Source organism: Hyperoodon ampullatus, assembly GCF_949752795.1.
Source record: "Hyperoodon ampullatus genome assembly, chromosome: 3".
Taxonomy (NCBI): domain Eukaryota; kingdom Metazoa; phylum Chordata; class Mammalia; order Artiodactyla; family Ziphiidae; genus Hyperoodon; species Hyperoodon ampullatus.
In genome coordinates this window covers 38,629,858-38,647,806 of record NC_136916.1, presented here as the reverse complement: position 1 = coordinate 38,647,806, position 17,949 = coordinate 38,629,858, and positions in this window count along the sequence as shown.

Below are 17,949 nucleotides of genomic sequence, written 5' to 3'. Positions count from 1 at the left end.
CTTTACTACCACCCTCCTTCCTTAAGAAAGCCCTGTTCCAGGGGCCAAAGGTTGGGCTGTCCGTGTGGCATCTCCCCTGGGGAGGCTGCTCTCCTTCCCCTGACCTAACAGAACAGCCCCATCCCTGTCAGGGGCTCTGGGCCCCTGGGCACGGTGCGAGCTGGAGTGGAGACTGCAGAGGATGGGCTGCTGGGGGTGGGCAAGGGTAGGGGTAGAGGGAGGGAGCGGGATTGAGGCAAAGGGAAGACCAGAGAGATGGGAATTTGTAGGGAAAACGGTAAAACGGTTCCTTTTTTCAAAAGTTGAATCCAGGGCAAGAACGGAAACGGTAGAGTTTACTTTTAAAAACTCAGAGCCTTCTTGTAAGCGGCCGAGTATGTGTGTGTGTGTGTGAGTGTGTGTATGTGTGTGCTGGGAGGGAGGCCCTGTGGGCTGGCCTGGGCGTGTAAGAGGCGACTTTTCTCCCTCTCAATGGCCTTACAGTGTATCCTAAAGAAGCTTTTTGTTAAACTCATGAATAGGTGGATTTGGGGTGTGTGATGCTGGGCACCGTGATTTGGATATTTGGTTACCTTTGAGGTTACATGTTTTTCCTTTTAAGACACACACCCAAAAAAGGAGCCACCTCTGCTGCATATGGTCTTGGGGCAGGAGCGGGCTGGGGGCGGGGGGTACTTCGCGTCTCTCTGTAATTGATTTGACTTGGGGAGCAAGAGTAGGAAGGAGAAACTCAAGACTGAGCAGATCTCAGTGTCCAGCCTGGGAGAGAGCCCGTCTCCTCAACCCCTGGACTCCGGGCCTCTGAGGTGGAACATGGCAGTTCCCAGGCCACAGACGTCCAGGACTTCAGGGCCAGTGAGGACCATTATTTAAGAGATGGCAAAGGGGACCAAGGCCTAGAGAGGAAAAGGTATTGTGCTCCAGGCCAGCCCAATGCAGGTCAGTGAGGATCTGGAAGGGAACCTAGGCCTTCAGGCCCTCATCCTGAAACATACCGTGTCCGTGGAAACTACTCGTTCATTCATTCATTCATTCATTCATTCTTCTTTCAGCAACACTTGTCACATGCCAGGCACTGCACTAGGTGTGGGTAACACAGCAGTGAATAAAACAATTCACTCTTCCTGCCCTCCAGCCACTCATGGTCTAATGGGGAAGACAGGTTATAATCAACTTGACCCTGACCCCTCATTTCTATAAAGCAGTGGTTCTCAACTGGGGAGCTATTTTGTCCCCCAGGGAACATTTGGTCGTGTCTGTAGACAATTTTTGTTGTCACCGTGGGAGAGGAGCGATACTACTGGCATCTAGTGGGTAGAGACCAGGGATGCTGCTAAACATTTACAATGCACAGGACAGTGCCTTCTCCTCAACAAGAGAGAATTATACAGCCCAAAATGTCCCTAGTGCCAAGATTAAGAAACTCTGCTCCAGGTCTTCATTTAGTCATTGGGTCAGGCCATGCCCCCCCAGCTGTGTGTAACAGCAGGAAGGTAAGCTGGGGGTAGGAGGGCAAGAAGGGAGAGTTTGGCAGGCAATGAAGAGGAGACAACAAATGAAAAAAGAGCCAGGGGCACAGAGGTAAAGTAGAGAGAACTTGGACTCTGGTGGCCCAGAAGCAGGTTGAAATCCGAACTATGAGCACTTAGACAAGTCATCTTCTCTGAGCCTCAGTTTCTGCACCTGTGAAATTGGGCTTGTGAGACAGCTGAGAGAATTCAAGATAAAGCAAATAAAGGACTTGACACAAAGTAGACCTACAATAAAATAGCAGCTGTTATGATTATCTGAGGTTTTTAAAGGTCCCACTATGGAAAGTTACAGTATCAGCAGGTACGGACATGTGAACATGAGGTCAAAGAAGGTTGTTGTTTGGGACACGGTTGCCACAATAACGCCTTCTGCTTCTGGGGGTGCAGGGTCAGCACCCCCTCACACACACAGCTCCCAGCAAGGGGTGAGAAGATGGGAGAACGGTTAGCTGCAGCAAGAAGCCCAATGTGTGCATCCTCCAGTGTGTGCAGGGGGAAGAGCACTGACTTGGAGTCACATGAACTGGGCACTGACTGGCTGTGTGATGTGGGGAAGTTGTTTCACCTCTCTGAGCCTCAGGTTCCTTATCTGTAAAATGGACATACTAAGCCCTGCCCTCACAGGTAGAGATCCAGTGAGAAATTACTGTCCAGGAAGCTGCCTTCTGGGGGTGCCTGTGAAGCCCAAGCAGGACTCTTTTGCAGCTGGTGAGCACTGTGCTCAAACCAGTGCTAGGCACAGACAGTCTGAATGAATGAATGAACAAACCAGTGGACCACTGCACTATAAATTCCTCTCAATTCTTGGCAAGGAAAGTGCCAGCAACACCCAAACAGGCATCCTCCACTTTGCCACTCCATCCCAAGAAAGCCAGAAGCCAGGACCTCTGGTTCCCAGTGCCTGCTAGGGTCAGGTTACCGCACCAGGCAGCAGCGCCCTCTAGAGGGAACTTCAGATACAGCCATTGAGCTGTGACAGTCCCAAGAGCAGGATCCCCATGGGGGGAGGGAGGGAGGAATGGGACATCAGAACTGAGGAAGCTGCTGAATAGAGGACCAAATCAGGATCAGGAACCTGGAGACTTATCTCAGTGCAGGCATGTCATTGAATACCTCCATTTTCCTTTCTTTAAAATGGAACCATTGCTCAACCACATGGAGTTGAAATCACAACAAATCAAGGCCTAACTGAAAGCCACTAGCCAAATGGGTGGATTTGGGAAATCAGCAAACTTCCCTGAGCCTTCTCAGAATCATGAAGCATTAGAGCACAGGGGGACTAAGGAGACATTTAAATCACCTGGCTCCTTCATCATGCAGGTGAAGAGACTGAGTCCCAGAGAGGGGAGGGCCTTGGACTGGGAGGGCACAGGCTGCTCTTGGCAGAGCCACGGCTTTAACCAGGCTTCTGAGGCTCCTCCCTCCACATCATATGTCACATCCAAACCAGTAATAGGAGGTGCTAGGTCACATAAACACTGTGCCATCCCATCCAACCGTGGATACATTTTGTCCTGGGACCACCCATTGCCCACCCTTGGGCCACCTTCTGACTCTGTCCTTCCAGGGTCCTTCCTGGCCCCAGGGTTGCTTTTGGGAAGAAAACCCTTTAGAAGAGAAATGTCCAAGGCAAGGGGGGAGCCCAGACTCCCATCTCTCTCAAGAAACCTGGGCTTCCTTGTCCTGGCCACCACCCTGGATCATACTTAGGGGAATTTTCCCCAACAAACCCTGGATCTTCCCTGACCTTCCCCCCGCTACTCCCCTTCCCCATCAAGGGTGCTCCTTCCTCCTCCCAACCAAACCCCCTCACTTTGACCTGCTTATTCAGATGGTTCAGGGGAACACCTGGATTTTAGGATGACTCAGGGATGTAGCAGGTGTTTGCCAGTTTTACGAGGCACTGAAAAAGGGGCCTGGAAGGCTGTCACCAGAGGTAACCTCTGTCCCTAGAATCAGAAACATTTAAGGAGCTTTTGAGAAACAAGGGTTCCCAGGCCTCATGTGCCCCCAGAGGTTTTTGGTAGTGGGGGGCAGGTTAGTAATCTGCATTTTTCAAAATCTCCCCAGGTGATGCTAATGCAGTGCTGATTCTGAACCCCTAGTTTAAAGCCCAAAACAGTTCCTCTTGTTGCATTTGGTTCTAAGCCCCTCCCTCTAGCCCTGCCTCTCAAGGTGTCTTGTCCTCCCTTCCCTGCAGACAGAACTACAGCCTCTGGCCTCACCTTTGTCCTTTAGGGGAGTGAGAAAGTGGAAGCCTGCCTCCCCTCTCCTGCCCGAGACAGGGGCCCTTCTTCCGTAACACAATTGTCCTTGACCCTGGATTAAAGTACATTTGTCCCAAGGGGCAGAAAAAGCTAGGCCAGGGTTCCCCAAAGTAGAACATTCCTTCCAGGGATGTCAATAGCATTGCATGTAAAAAGGATCTCATCCCTTAGGGTTAAACAGAATAAAAAGTGCCCCTTTCTTGCAGGACTTCTCAATATGCTAAGGGGCATTGGAAATCTCCATCAAGTTCCTCACGTTGAATGTGACCAGAGAACTCTTTTTCCCTAGAGCAGAGTGAGGGACTCAGTCTAGAGATGCTGATCTAGGCAGTCAGCCAGGTCTGATGCTGCAGCAGGAATGAGGCTGCTGCACCAGGGCCCCAGGGCCAACCCAGGACAAGGGAGACCCCACCAAGTAGAGCTTAAAACCCTAAACTTCAAACGTATTCACTGACGCAACAAGCCCTCTCCACCACCAGGGCGAGGCTGGACTCAACGTCTCCTTTTCCACCTCCTACCTGCTACCTTCCGTTTAAAGGTTGGTCATGTTGGAAGTTCATTTTAGTTCCTTCTTTTTTCCTGGATTTAAAAGAAAAATGGGGAGAGGGGTAGAACATTCAGTGTGGTTTTCCAGAGGGTGGGGCCTTGGCTCCTTGGCTGAGTCCTGCCTCTGAACACTTTCTCTCTCCAGACCTGACTGCCCTGCCGGCTCCACACACACCCCTCCTACCCCATTGGCTGCAGGTCTAACTCTGTGTGCTCTACTGGCTGTCTGACTCCAGGGGGCACCAGTCTCCCAGAAGTCTCAGTGAGTAGCATCCCCGGGGGTGGGGGTGGGGGGTGGGGGTGGCAGCCCCAGAGCTGAGCAAAGAGGTGCCCTGTCTACCTACCTGTCTCTGTCCCCTGTCCTCACCACTCCGTCGGTGGGCTTCACCCCCCACCCAGGCCCACACAGCCCAGTCAGGGGACTTCTTCAGCCCTTTCCTCAGCCCTTAATTCCCCTTAGGGCAGCCTCATTCTGGGATTCCTACTTGCTTCCTAAGCCCAGCCTGCAGTGGCTTCTGCTGTAACTCGCTTTGGTGATGTTTTAAGAGACAGAGTCCCCCTGGTGTGAGGGAAACTGTTTTCTTAGATTGTCTTCAAACCCATCCCTGAGGGAGAGGACTGCTATGTAGACGGTTTGGGGATTGGAGTGGCTTTGTTAGTCAAGGAAGCTCCTAGCACTGACTCAGAGCCTTGGCCTCCTACTGCCCCCTCGACCCACCTCGGCCTCCATCGCTCGTCTCTCAGGAGCTCCCTCTGCCCTCTCAGTGCCTGGGGGCACCCGGGCTTTACCCACGGGGGTCAGCAAGACTCTTATATACACCAGATAAGGCTCAGGCAACTTCGATGGCTGGAAACTGGCAACTAGTCTGGACTACTCCTCAGTCACTGCAAGTACCCTGTGGGATGACCTACCCTTAGATGCAGGCAGCAATCACGCCTGCCTCAGCCCTCTGGGGATTGCAGAGGCTCTTAACAGGCCGTAGAGATGTGGTCCTCTCACACTAAGAATAAAGCCCAATGCCCTTCTTTGGCCCAAGGCCCTCAGGAGCTATCTCCCTGCCGCCTCAGCATCCACGATTCACTCTCCCCTCACCTACCACCATCCAGCCACTGGCCTCCCACTTCGTTCCCACCTCAGGGCCTTTGCCCATATGGTCTCCCCTGCCAGGATGCCCTTCCCACATCACTTTGCGTAGCTGGTTCATTCTGGTCATTCAGGTCCAAATGTGACCTCCTCGGTGAAGCCTTTAAGTTGGCCACCCAATTTCAAGAAGATGAACACCTCCACCCCAACGCCCCAGCAATCCTTTGTTGCATTTTCTCTGTAGCTTATCACTATCTAAAAGTTGCTGCTTGGTTGTTTTCCTTGGTGGTTGTCTGCCCCCTTCCCAGCCCCTCCAAGAACAAAAGCTGCATGGGACAGGAGCCCTGTCTGTCTTGATCGTCTTCTATCTCCAACACCTAGAAAATGCTTAGCATGCAGTAGGTGCTCAGTCAAAGTCTGCTGAGTGACTTCAACCCAGTGCTTTTCAAACCATGCTCCACAGGGAGTCGGCATGGGGGGCGGGTGTCTCTGACACCCCTCAGGGGCCACAGAAGTGAGTTGAGAGGGGCAGTGATTGTGAGGGTCTGTGTCAGGTTCTATGAGAACAACTCTGATTTTATGTCTTTTGAAAGCCATCCTGAGGTGCATCTTTCTCTTGTCATAGATATGAAAGCTGGGACCTAGAAAAGAGTATGTCCTGGCTAGAGGTGTGGCTGTCAGAGCTGGAACTAGGGCCCAGTCTCCCAGCTCCCAGTGCTCTATCTCTGGAACATGGCGGCTGTCTAAGAACAGTCCCCACTGGCCCAGCCACCTTAGTAGCCCCATCCCAACCTCGCCAGGGCCCAGGGACTCTGCATAGTCACCTTAGCCAGCTGATGTTCTGCCATCAGCGCGACCCAGCTGAGGAGAGGAGTGGCCACTCCCCTTCCAAGCTTTCCTTAGCAGTTCATGATGACTCGAATGTCTTGGGGAGCAGCTGCTTCTAGAAATAAATTTACATTTTTAGGTTCTACCACCTTTGGAGCTTCAAATTCTATCATTGGGCCACCCAACATGGACCATGGGCTATCTTTCATCTCATTTCCTGTACATCTTTCAAGCTGCAGGGTCCCAGCACTACCCATGACATGGTAGGAGGTAGGCCAGGCACCAGGGAGAGGATAGAGAAGAAGACGAGGTTTCCTTGGCTTCAGAGCTCAGCGTCTTCATGATTCTGAAGACCTCAGTGGGCAGCACTTCTGCGCCTTCACTGTCCACACTGAGCAACATTACTCCCGCCCAGCTCTGCACCTGTCCTCTCAGGCCCCGCCCACTCTGGGCTTTCCTTGAACTCCAGCTCCACCTTGTCTTTCTTTTGTGGTGGAGAGTCCAGCGTATTGTCACCTACATTTTATTCCCAGTTCCCTTCCTGATGACGTCTAGCCCTTGGACTCACCAAGAAATCCATCAGGCCACTGTCTTCCAGGGGTGGAGTCAGGTCAAAGGGCTCCAGGCCCAGTTTGGCCAATTCACCAGCGGTGTGACCTTGCCAGAGTTGATTAGTCTTGTATGCCTCAGTTTCCTTATCTGCAAATTGGGTATAATGACTCTCCCCTCATAAGTTTATTGGGAGGATAAAGCAAGATAACATAGCTAAACCAAGGTACGTAGCACAGAGCAAGTGCTCTCAAAGCACTCTCGAAGCTGTTCATCATGAATATCCCCGGGCCCATTCCTGGTGTCTCAGAACCTGACGTTTTGTAGCAGTGGGTTGGATGATCATGTGACTGCCTCCTCTTGCCCAAACTGAAGTTCCTCAGCTGCTTTCCTGCCCACTTATGCTCTTAAGGTAGTCATAAAAGCTTGGAGCAGGAAGGGACCTGAGGGATGCAACAAGAGCCTTATGTTCCCTGCCACCTTGAAGCTAGCACAAGTCTCCCCACACACCTGGAAACTGCAGCAAGCCTACTGTACCGTTGTAATAACCTCATCTTAACTTGATTATATCTGCAAAGATTCTATTTCCAGATAAGGTCACATTCACAGGTACTGGGGGTTAGAGCTTCAACATATCTTTTGGGGTGGGGGAGAGACAAAATTCAGCTTATGGCATCCTTTATTGACTTGCTGTTATATTTTAGATCTATGCTCCATTTGTAAGGTATAAAGGAAGTTCTATCAGTGAAGGCAGATTAAATAAATGATACATCTTCCAATAGGTCAGTGTGTGTAAGCTAACCAGAGACTGGACAAGTTGAGTACAAAGGATATAAATGCCCTCCCATGACCTGAACCAAACTCCCCATGTACACACACTTCATGCTGAGTCAGCAGGAAGCTCTATGAAGTAGGTCTAATTATCCCTATTTTATAGAGAGTGAAACTGAGGCAAAGTTGGTAAGTGGTAGGGCCAGGACTTGCACTCATGACTATCTGATTATAAAGTTTATGGTTTCCTGGCTATTCCATGCACTGTGCCCCGAGAGAAGATGAGTTTCCCAGATCAGACCCTGACATCTAGCATAAGAAAGAGAAGCACCAGGGCTTGTTACCCAGTCTGGGGCCTGTCCTTCAGGGGGTGTGTGTAAAGCCCTGTTTATTCCTGCGCACCATGCCCTTGAACTTCATGGGGATTCCTTGGCTCAGAGTCAGGGCCACCTTCAGGAGAGGGAGCCATGAGCTGGAAAGACCTTGGGCCTAGAGTCTGTTGAACACTCACTGTGACAGAAGAAAATTCTGTTTCCCAGCAGGTTTCCAAGACTTCTAACACATAGGGAACTGTCTCCCTCCTCCCTTCCTCCCTGAGACACTCCTCCCCACCTCCCCACACCAACCCTAATTGGCTGTCACCTTGGTCACTGGGGAGTCCGTTGGCTTTGACCCACAAACTCCAGTTCTCCTAACGGCCTGGCAGGACTGGAGCTTATTTTCTAGTGCGATTGTCCTGAATGTAGATTCTTTAGAAGGACATCAGCTCAGCTTTTTATTTATTTATTTATTTATTTATTTATTTATTTTTTGGCTGTGTTGGCTCTTCGTTTCTGTGCGAGGGCTTTCTCTAGTTGCCACAACTGGGGGCCACTCTTCATCGCGGTGCGTGGGCCTCTCACTATCAGGGCCTCTCTTGTTGTGGAGCACAGGCTCCGGACGCGCAGGCTCAATAGTTGTGGCTCACGGGCCTAGTTGCTCTGCGGCATGTGAGATCTTCCCAGACCAGGGCTCGAACCCGTGTCCCCTGCATTGGCAGGCAGATTCTCAACCACTGCGCCACCAGGGAAGCCCCTAGATTTCTTTAAAGGATATAAAATTTCATTTTATTTTTAGAAACATTTTTCCTTTAAAAAATAATAAAGAACAACATAGAAAGTTTAGGAAATAAAAGTGCTCAAAATGGAAAAAATTAAAATCTACTATAAACTCTCCTCCCAACAATGACCAGAGTTAAATTTCTGTATATTTTTCTGGTCTTTTTTCTGTGAATAGGTATACATAAGAACAGAATGGAATTGCATTCTACATATTATTTTGCAACTTGCTTTTTGAGCTTTATGATATAGGGTGAACATGTTTCCAAGTCAGTAAACAGTTTTCCATAATTGGACTATTCTACATGCCAGGCTCTCTATTGGACACAGTAGGGAATACAAAAGGAGAAATTAAAGGTTTTCCCTGACTTTCCAGAAAGCCCACAAGCTAAGTCGGAGAAAGTGATGTGTGCCCATCATGTGATGCAGAGAGCCCTACTTTCTTGCCCTTGTACAGCTGATTGTGCAGCTGTGAGTGAATTTTTCCATCAAGGGAAATTGGCATCAGGCTCTCCTGGGTTGGAGGCTCAGCTACAGTGCAGTGGCGGTCACTGGGAGAGAGCATGCTTTAGTAAGAAACTCTGCAGGCATTCCGCTGATGGGTCTGTGTTCCCAGTGAGCCAGAGACAAGGGGCTCAAATTTGCTGCTCCCAGAGTTGGCCTCTGTTCCCTCATTTCTCTGAGTGAGAGCATTTTGAGGCACCACACGTGTATCTAGTGTTTCATGACATGTATTTCTCATACAACATGGCCCTCCTAACAAGCAATTCATCTGCTGCTCAGATAAACAAACAACAGTCTCACCCAGTAATGGAAGAAAGATGATGTGTTCAACTCTTTAGGAGAGAATGGGGGGGGCGCTCCGCCATGACACCTTCCTAAGAGATTTTCAAGGTGAGTTTTGATCGTACCTGGTTTCCATCTTGTGTGCGGCTTTAGAGCCCAACCCCATGAAGATGCAACTCCTCTCTGGGGTATGTGAAGGCGTCCCAGGATGCTGGAGGCCAGGTGGTACCCGGGAGAGCCCTGAGTATGTGAAGGCCTCCTTGGATATAAAAAAAACAGTCCAGAAAAACATGGAAACTGTCCAATAGAAATAGCATGCAAAGATCTCTAGATGTTTCCAGTTACGGATATATATTTGCCTCCTCAAAAGGAAAGACAGTAGTCCAGTTCATAGAGACAGAAAGTAGAATGGTGGTTGCCAGGGGCTGGGCGAGAGGGGAGGAGGGGAAATGGGAGTTATTGTTTAATGGGTACAGAATTTCAGTTTTGCAAGATGAAAAGTGTTCTAAAGATGGATAGTGGTGACGGTTAAGAAACAGGGCTTCCCTGGTGGCACAGTGGTTGAGAGTCCACCTGCCGATGCAGGGGACACGGGTTCATGCCCCGTTCCGGGAAGATCCCACATGCCGCGGAGCGGCTGGGCCCGTGAGCCATGGCCCCTGAGCCTGCACGTCTGGAGCCTGTGCTCCGCAACGGGAGAGGCCACAACAGTGAGAGGCCTGCGTACCGCAAAAAAAAAAAAAGAAAAAGAAACAATGTGAAAGCACTTAATGCAACTGAACTATAAAATATATGAACTTGAAAATAGTTAAGATGGTAAATGTTATGTTATGTGTATTTTATCACAGCTTTTTTAAAAAGGAGGTCAATTTGTTAAAAAGGGAAAGGTAACTTTCTTGTGAGGACAATGTTGTTGAAGAAACCCTGACTGGGAGGCAGCAGATGGCATGAATCCCTCGAAGGCGCTTTCATGAAGCTCGCTGCTCTGGCATCCTGTCGGGAGGCTGTTGGGCACCATAATCCTGACAGCCTTGCAGGGCACAGTTACACAGCCAGGAACAGCTGGCAGAGAACTGGGGACATGCCGGGGACATGCCAGGGGCAGCTGGAAAGGGAGGAAACAGGAACGGGGTGGGGGTAACATCATTTCATGTCGATGTTTGCGCCTCTTCGCCGACTATTCTCGAACAAGTCAAGAGTCAGAGAGGTCTGTGAGGGGCTCAGAGAGCAAGCTCTCTGCCTCTTGTGGGCTCTTATTCTATAGCACCGAGGTGCCTTGGTGCTTCGAGTCAAAATGTGAAGCCTCCCCGTGTAGGAGGCACACAACCAATGTCCGTTCTTTGAATCGTGCTTTTAGGCTGAGGCCACAGATTGTCAGAGGTCTTTGGGTGACAAGAACAAACCCATGATAGGCTGCATCCTCAGCACCTGCCCCCCTCCCTGGCACGGGCATGGGAAGCAGAGAATTGGTTAGGAGCACTGGTTTTGGAGTCAGACTAATCTGGGTTTGAATTCTGGCTTGGCCACTCCTTGGCTGTGGGATTTACGGTAAGTCATTTACCCACGCTGAGCCTCGGTATCCTCCTTTCTAAAAATGGGACTAGTAATGGTGTCCCTCCCAGGACGATTGTGAGCCTTGAATGACATGATTTGTTTGTTCACACTGCTGCTGCGCACCATGCCCAGCCTGGGCTCAACCTTCAACAGACAGCCATTTTTAGAGGAAGTAGTTATGGTAGGTGCTCGTGGGTGAGGGAGACCCAAGGATGGGCAAGTCCAGTGTACACCCCAGTGGGTGAAATCTCCCTGCAGAGGCAGACAAATGCTCTAGGAGCATGTGCTCCTGCTGTAATGGAGGAGGTGAACCTGAGCACCATGGGAACTTCACAGAGCAAGGATCAGCCAGCAGAGATAGTGGGGGCTGTGATTTCCTCCTGACACACACCTTAGATCGGGTCATCCCCCAAACCCCTGAGAGCCCCCCATCACCTACAGAATAAAGCCAAACTCATTAGCCCAATCATGGAGGTTCCTCAGAATCTGGCCCAGCTTTGTTTCTAACTTTATTTGATCCTTCACCAGTTGGATCCACTCCTTTTGCCATGCCTTTGTTCATGTGGTCCCTTCCTCCTAGAATGCCCTCTCCCTACCTCCCTATGCCCAGGGTGTCCTCATCTTTCAAGGCTCAGCTCAAAAGCCACCTCTTCTTCAAAGCTCTCTCAGGTCCTCCCAACAGGAGTGATTTCTGTATCGTAGCTTCTGGAGACCTCTCATTGAGAGAGGCTCCCCTCTTGTACTGTAGAATTTATTCCCACATCTTATCTCCCATCTCCCACAGTGAGCCTCAGGGGTGGATTCACACTGGTCCTTCCTTAAATCCCCCTCATCACCTGCTGCGGAGTTTTCCACATGGTGGGTGTTTGACAGAGGAAACGAGAGAGGGAGGAGGGCCAAGAAGTCCTTGGAACTTTTCCAGATGAAAGGCAATTATTCCTTCCACATGAGGGCCAAAAAAAGAATGCTCAGCTCTTCAGAGCACATGCTGCAAGAAGGGAAAGCAGTGTCACTGACGGACGGCTGTGGGAAGAAGAGGGCTCGTCCACTGTCTTGTCCACTCAACCCACACTGAACCACCCTGGGCAGGACAAACTAACCCGAGGGAGCAGAAAGGTGCAGTTTCAGGAGGTCTCCAAGACCTCCTCCTGGCCCAGTAATTCACCAGAAGGACTCAAAGAACTCAGCAAAGCTGCTTTGCTCACGACTTATGGTTTATTACAGCAGACGAATACAGATCAAAATCAGCAAAGGGAAGAGGCATGCAGCACAGGGTCCCAGAGAGACTGGGCATGAGCATCCAGATGTGCTCGCCCAGGGCATTATGTGGACAATGCTTACTTCTCCCAGCAACAATGGGTTACAGCATGCACAGAGTGTTGCCAGCCAGGAAAGATCACTTGAGCCTGGCTGTCCAGGGTTTTCACTGGAGGTTGGTCATATAGACATGGCTGACCACCCACATGGCTGACCTTAGTCTCCAGCCCCTCCAGAGGTCAAGTTGATATCACATGACCCAAGACCCCCACCGTAAATCACACTGTTAGCATAGACTATCCAGCATGGCCCAAGGCCCCCAGCTAAATAAGGGCTTAGAGATTACCTCCTGGGAGCCAGGTCCACAGCTCCCACTGGCTCTTAAAGAGAAGCATGACCCAAAAGGAGCTAAGTGGATGTTCTCTATGAAGTCTTCCCAGTCCTGGAATCAGGGCATGCAAACTAGAGTCAAAAGAATGAGGTTTGATTCCAAATGACTAGATCCCAGGACTAAACTCCAAGAACGTGCATCTGCCCCTAGAGTTTAAGGGGTTGGGCTAGTTCCCTCTTGTTTCCTTTCAGCTGCATCTCAGGCACCTGGCCCTCTGCTTTGTTCAGGAATTTGGCTGTAACCCCAAATGCCTGGTGGCCCTTTCTGGCAAGGATCCTTGGCTTCTAGAAACCTTTACTGAAGATAATTTTTGAAACCTGGGCTCAGTTTCCACCCAGAGAGGCCACCAAGGAGTCATGCTGGGTCCCCTAGCCCCTTCTCAAACTCCTGCAGGAAGGAGCACTCTGTCCTGCCAGGTTGGTGGTCAGCGCCAAGTTGAGGGAACTCAGTTCTTGGCCCAAGATTCCTGCCCCAAGAAAGGTGCTTGTGCCTGATGGAAAGTTTGGGCTGAAGGATACTCTTCCAAACTCCCAAGTCTGATATTTACACAACGTCTGAAATTAATGCAGAGAAAACCTCCAAAGTGCCCGGGCTGGAACGGAAGCCTGAGAACAGGAAGGGGCATGTCCCAAGTACCAGGTTTTTTTCCACAAAGAGAGCAGGGCAAAGCTCAGTGTCCCTGGGTGAGTGAATGAGGAGCCATTAACCTTGCCATGTACCACTCTCCACTTTAAACTGGTTTTACAAGGAAATTGCAATTGGGAGTGGGGAGAGGTGGGAATAATGGGGAGAGGTTGGTGGTGTTGAACTGAATTCTTCCCTCTGGTGCCCACCCTGGTCCAGTCATAGCCTTCAGGGCCAGGTTTGGCTGCTTCCTTCCCACCCTAGGAAGTTCCGTCATGGCTGGCCTTCCTTCCCAGCTCTGGACTTGGCTCACTTCCAGCACCTTAGAAAAGCAGCCTTCATCAGGCTGCCAGCATGACTCTGAGCTCTGTTTTGTCCCTGGATGCTATCTCCTGGGTCACCCACCACTCCCTGCTTGGTGGCCCCTGGGCCCATCCTGACCACTCCTGGTCCTCTCTTTACAGGAGAGGAGGGTGGATGAATCTTTCCAGGGGCCATGGCATGCTCTAGGCTACCCCTGTTAGCCGCATTTGGAGTTACCCTTCCTCCTAGAGCTTCTAACATATTCCAGGACTGCGGAGGCAAGAATGCTTTGAAATCACTTGCAACAGTTATGATCAGTCTTAAGCTTAATACTCCTTCCATTCCAGAACTTAATCCAGAAAGAACATTGCCCATTCATGAAGCACCATTCATTCATTTATTCAGCAAATATTTGTTGAACACCTGCTATGTGACAGGCACTGTTCCAGGCACCTGAAGTGTGTAGAGTAGTAAGCAAAGCAGACAAAAATCCCTGCCCTCGTGGAGTGTATATTCTAGGAGGGGAAACAGACAATAAACAAACAAACAGAAAATGGCAATAATTTCTAATAATGATAAATGATATAAATAAACAATAATAGGGTGACATGATAGGGAGGCACTGGGTAGGGGTGAGGGAACAGGGTGGTCAGGGAAGGGACCTTTGAACTGAGGCTGAAATGATGAAAAGTGGCCAACTAGGGAAAGATCCAGAAAAGTGTACCAGGAAGAAGGAAGAGCAGGTACAAAAGCCCTTAGAGGGAAACAAGTTTTTATGTTCAAGAAACAGCTAGGGGCTTCCCTGGTGGCACAGTGGTTGAGAGTCCGCCTGCCGATGCAGGGGACACGGGTTCGTGCCCCGGTCCGGGAAGATCCCACATGCCGCGGAGCGGCTGGGCCCGTGAGCCATGGCCGCTGAGCCTGCGCATCCGGAGCCTGTGCTCCGCAATGGGAGAGGACACAACGGTGAGAGGCCCGCGTACCGCAAAAAAAAAAAAAAAAAAAAAGAAAGAAACAGCTAGAATGTGGCTGGGAATAGAGGTAGGATGAGGTGTGTGTAGGAGCGAGGGCATACCATGTAGGAACTTACAGGCCATAGGCACGGGCTGGACTTCATTCCAGCGACATTCGTCCTGTTCTGCCATGAAATATAGACCAAGATCCCTTTTTTTTCCCCCAGATTTCTGGATCTGAAATTCAATGAGAACATCCCCTATCTTCCCTTTAATTTAAATATGTTTGTTGACTGAAGAGTGGAATGAATAAGTAAAACTAATGAATGTAGAGGGGCTGGGAATGTTGAGAAGAAACATGGAATTGATAGCCATAAGACCTGGGTTCCAAGCCAAGTCCAGCCACTTACTATCTGTGTGACTTTTGGCAAGTTGCTTAACCTCTCTGAGCAGTCATCTCACAATCTGTAAAGTGAGGATAACAAAACCAATCTTTGAAAGGTTTTTTTAAGCATGGCGTTATGTACCATTATGATCAGAGTATAGTTCCTGACACATAGTAAGCCCTTCATAAAGGTAGTCTTCAGATGGTCCCTGAAACCACTGTATAAGCTGATTCTGACTGTAAGATACTCACTGTTGCCGGAGGGTGGAACGGGGAGGGCTGCCCTCAGTCGGTGAACATGCAGAAGCTCTGAGAGTGACAGGTCTTGTGTCACTGGATACAACACCAGCAGCATTAGGACCTTACATACAGTCCAGAATTTTACTTGAACCCACATCCTGTGCCCAGGCTTGGTGCGAATGCAGGAATGAGCCTAGGTTAACCAAGCTGGTGGAGGAGGGGGTCCCATGGTTTGTTATCATTGCAGATCAGAAGTCCATCCTCGTGGGGCATCATTTAAGTTAGATCGAGGCATAAACTGTATTTGGGTGTCACTTCTTATCAAGTCAGCACGTGTTGGTTGTGGGGCTACTATGTGCAGAGCCCTGTCCTTGGCGACCACGGCAGGTGCTCAGTGCGTCTATGCTAGACTGAATGCCGTGATGGGTGTACATGATGCAGCTATTCTCTTCTCCCTCCTCAATGAGGGAGGATTCAAGTTGGACAAGACTTAGGAAAGGAGACAAAATTTACTGAGAGCCACACAGTGTCTCTCATTTAATCCCCACAAAAGCCCTATGCGATAGATCCTATTTGATCATCACTTTAGAAGTAAGGAAATAGATCCTTCAAGAGGTTAAATAATTGAGCCAAGGTTTTATGTTCCTATATAAATATCAGGACTGCGATTTAACAGCATCTATGTGACTCCACAGCCATCTTCTCACTACACAGCCCTGCCCTCCACCCAAGCCATTCCACCCAGCCACCCAGCCTCCCAGCCACCCACACACCCCCATAAGTGCTTGGCCTGGTAGTTTAAACCAGCAGTGGGAAAGAAGCCACAAGCTGGGTTGTATTTGTTAATTAATTGGCGGTAACAACAAGGAATGACAAGAACATGGGCAGAAAGGAGATGGTTTCAGGCCAGGGTACCTGGAATTTCCCAGGAGGTAGTATTTGCACTGCATTCAGAGAAGGCTATGATTAGGTCAGATATAGAGCTGTTCTACAGATGTAGAGTCTTCTGGAAAGAACAAACTGTGTGAGCAAAAGGAAGGATGGGAAAGTGCAGGGCCAGACCCAAGCCAAGGGCACTGTTGGGAGATAAGCCCATGGCCACATTAGCAGAGATACCAGGTATGACAACATCTGGACCTGTGTCATTTCTTGATTTCTTTATTTTTTCTCCCAATTCCACCACTTGAGCCTTGCTCCTCCCCTTAGAGCCTCCTCTAATTCCTCTGAGACTTAGGCAGGACCTCCACAACCTCACAGCTCCCCTCTTTGCATCCTGCTGCCCCTCACTTCTTCCCCAGCACATTGAGGGCACAAGGGACATCTTTCCAAGTGGGCTTGAACTTTCCCAGATAATGCTGATCTTAGTGCAGGGGCAAGTAACAGATGAGCTGGTTCTTAACCATGGGGGAGGCTGTGATGTGACTGTGAGATGTGACTCACTCTGACCCCATATCAAATGAGTCTCTCTTCTGAACTGTGTGGCGCTGGCATTTAGAATCTCAGAGAACTCCAGGGCCAATTTTCCCACTCTGCCCCATGTCAAAGATGGAAAAACTGATGCTCGGGGTCATACAGTCATTCTAGGCAGGGTCAAGGTTAGGATCCAGCTCCCACTCACTGATGTCTGCTACCTCTGGGTATAGGTTTGTCTCCATCCGCGAGGCTATAAGCAACTCAGAGGACAACCCTTCCTCCCCACCTCATTGTGCCCTTCTGTCTAAGCACAGTGCTGCTTGAGGCCAATCCTATACAAAACTATGGGCTTGAAAGGTCGATCTACAGCCCCACACCCACTGCCAGCAGCCTTTTTCAGAGGACCCACTTAATTGCCCAGAAAGCAGGAAAACATTTGCAGAATTTACTATGCTTTGGTGATGACCAAGCAAGTAACACAATAGGAATAAGGAAATCAACTATATGGAAAAAGATATAGATGGAGAGAGAATACAGAAAAGGAAGAGAAGAGAAAGAGGAGGAAATACAAAAACAGTATTAGCAATCCATGAAAATTACCTTCACAGCGTTCCTGGGGTGAAGCTTGCATTCTGATTCCAGTTTGCAGTTAGGAAAACTGAGGGCTTGCATATGTTCTCCTGCAATCAGTTTCCTGGCTCCCCTTTTGCACACCGCCCCCGACCATGTCTATTTAGAATATGTGGAAAATTAGCAGCTGCAGTTGGGGTCACTCTGGCCAGATGTGTCCTTGGTGTGGGAGCCCTACCACTTCCCCTATGCTGGGTTTAAAACTCCAATCCCAAGTGCATATGCCACCACTTGTATGCATGGATCCATGAGTGGTAAGAGAAGAGGCACCACTGGGAAGTTAGCCTGCAAATAAATGATGTGCTGGAGGCTGGTGGCTAGGGGAATGGCTGACCTTGGTCTTCTTGAATTCCTCCTCAGGACTTAAGTCACAGACACAGAGCTCCTTGGGTACTGGCAAATCTTACTGGTCAACCATTCTACTAAATTCCAGCGTCCACCCATTCGTTTAATAAGTAGGTGTCAAATACCGTTTTTCGTCATTCCTGACCCCCAACCCACTCCCCACCGGACCCGCACTGTGTGAATTAACACAGGAGGACTTTTTTTTTTCACTTAAGACTTGATTTTAACTTTAAGGAGGTCACAGTCTGCATGATGAGGCCAAGCTAATGTATGTAAAACAATAGAGAAAAATAAGTGCCAAAGTGGCTGTACAAGCAGTCACAGTTGGGAGAGCAGAACTGAGGGGCAGGGCCTGATGAGGCTTCATGGAGGACACAGGGGCCCTGCAGGGTCA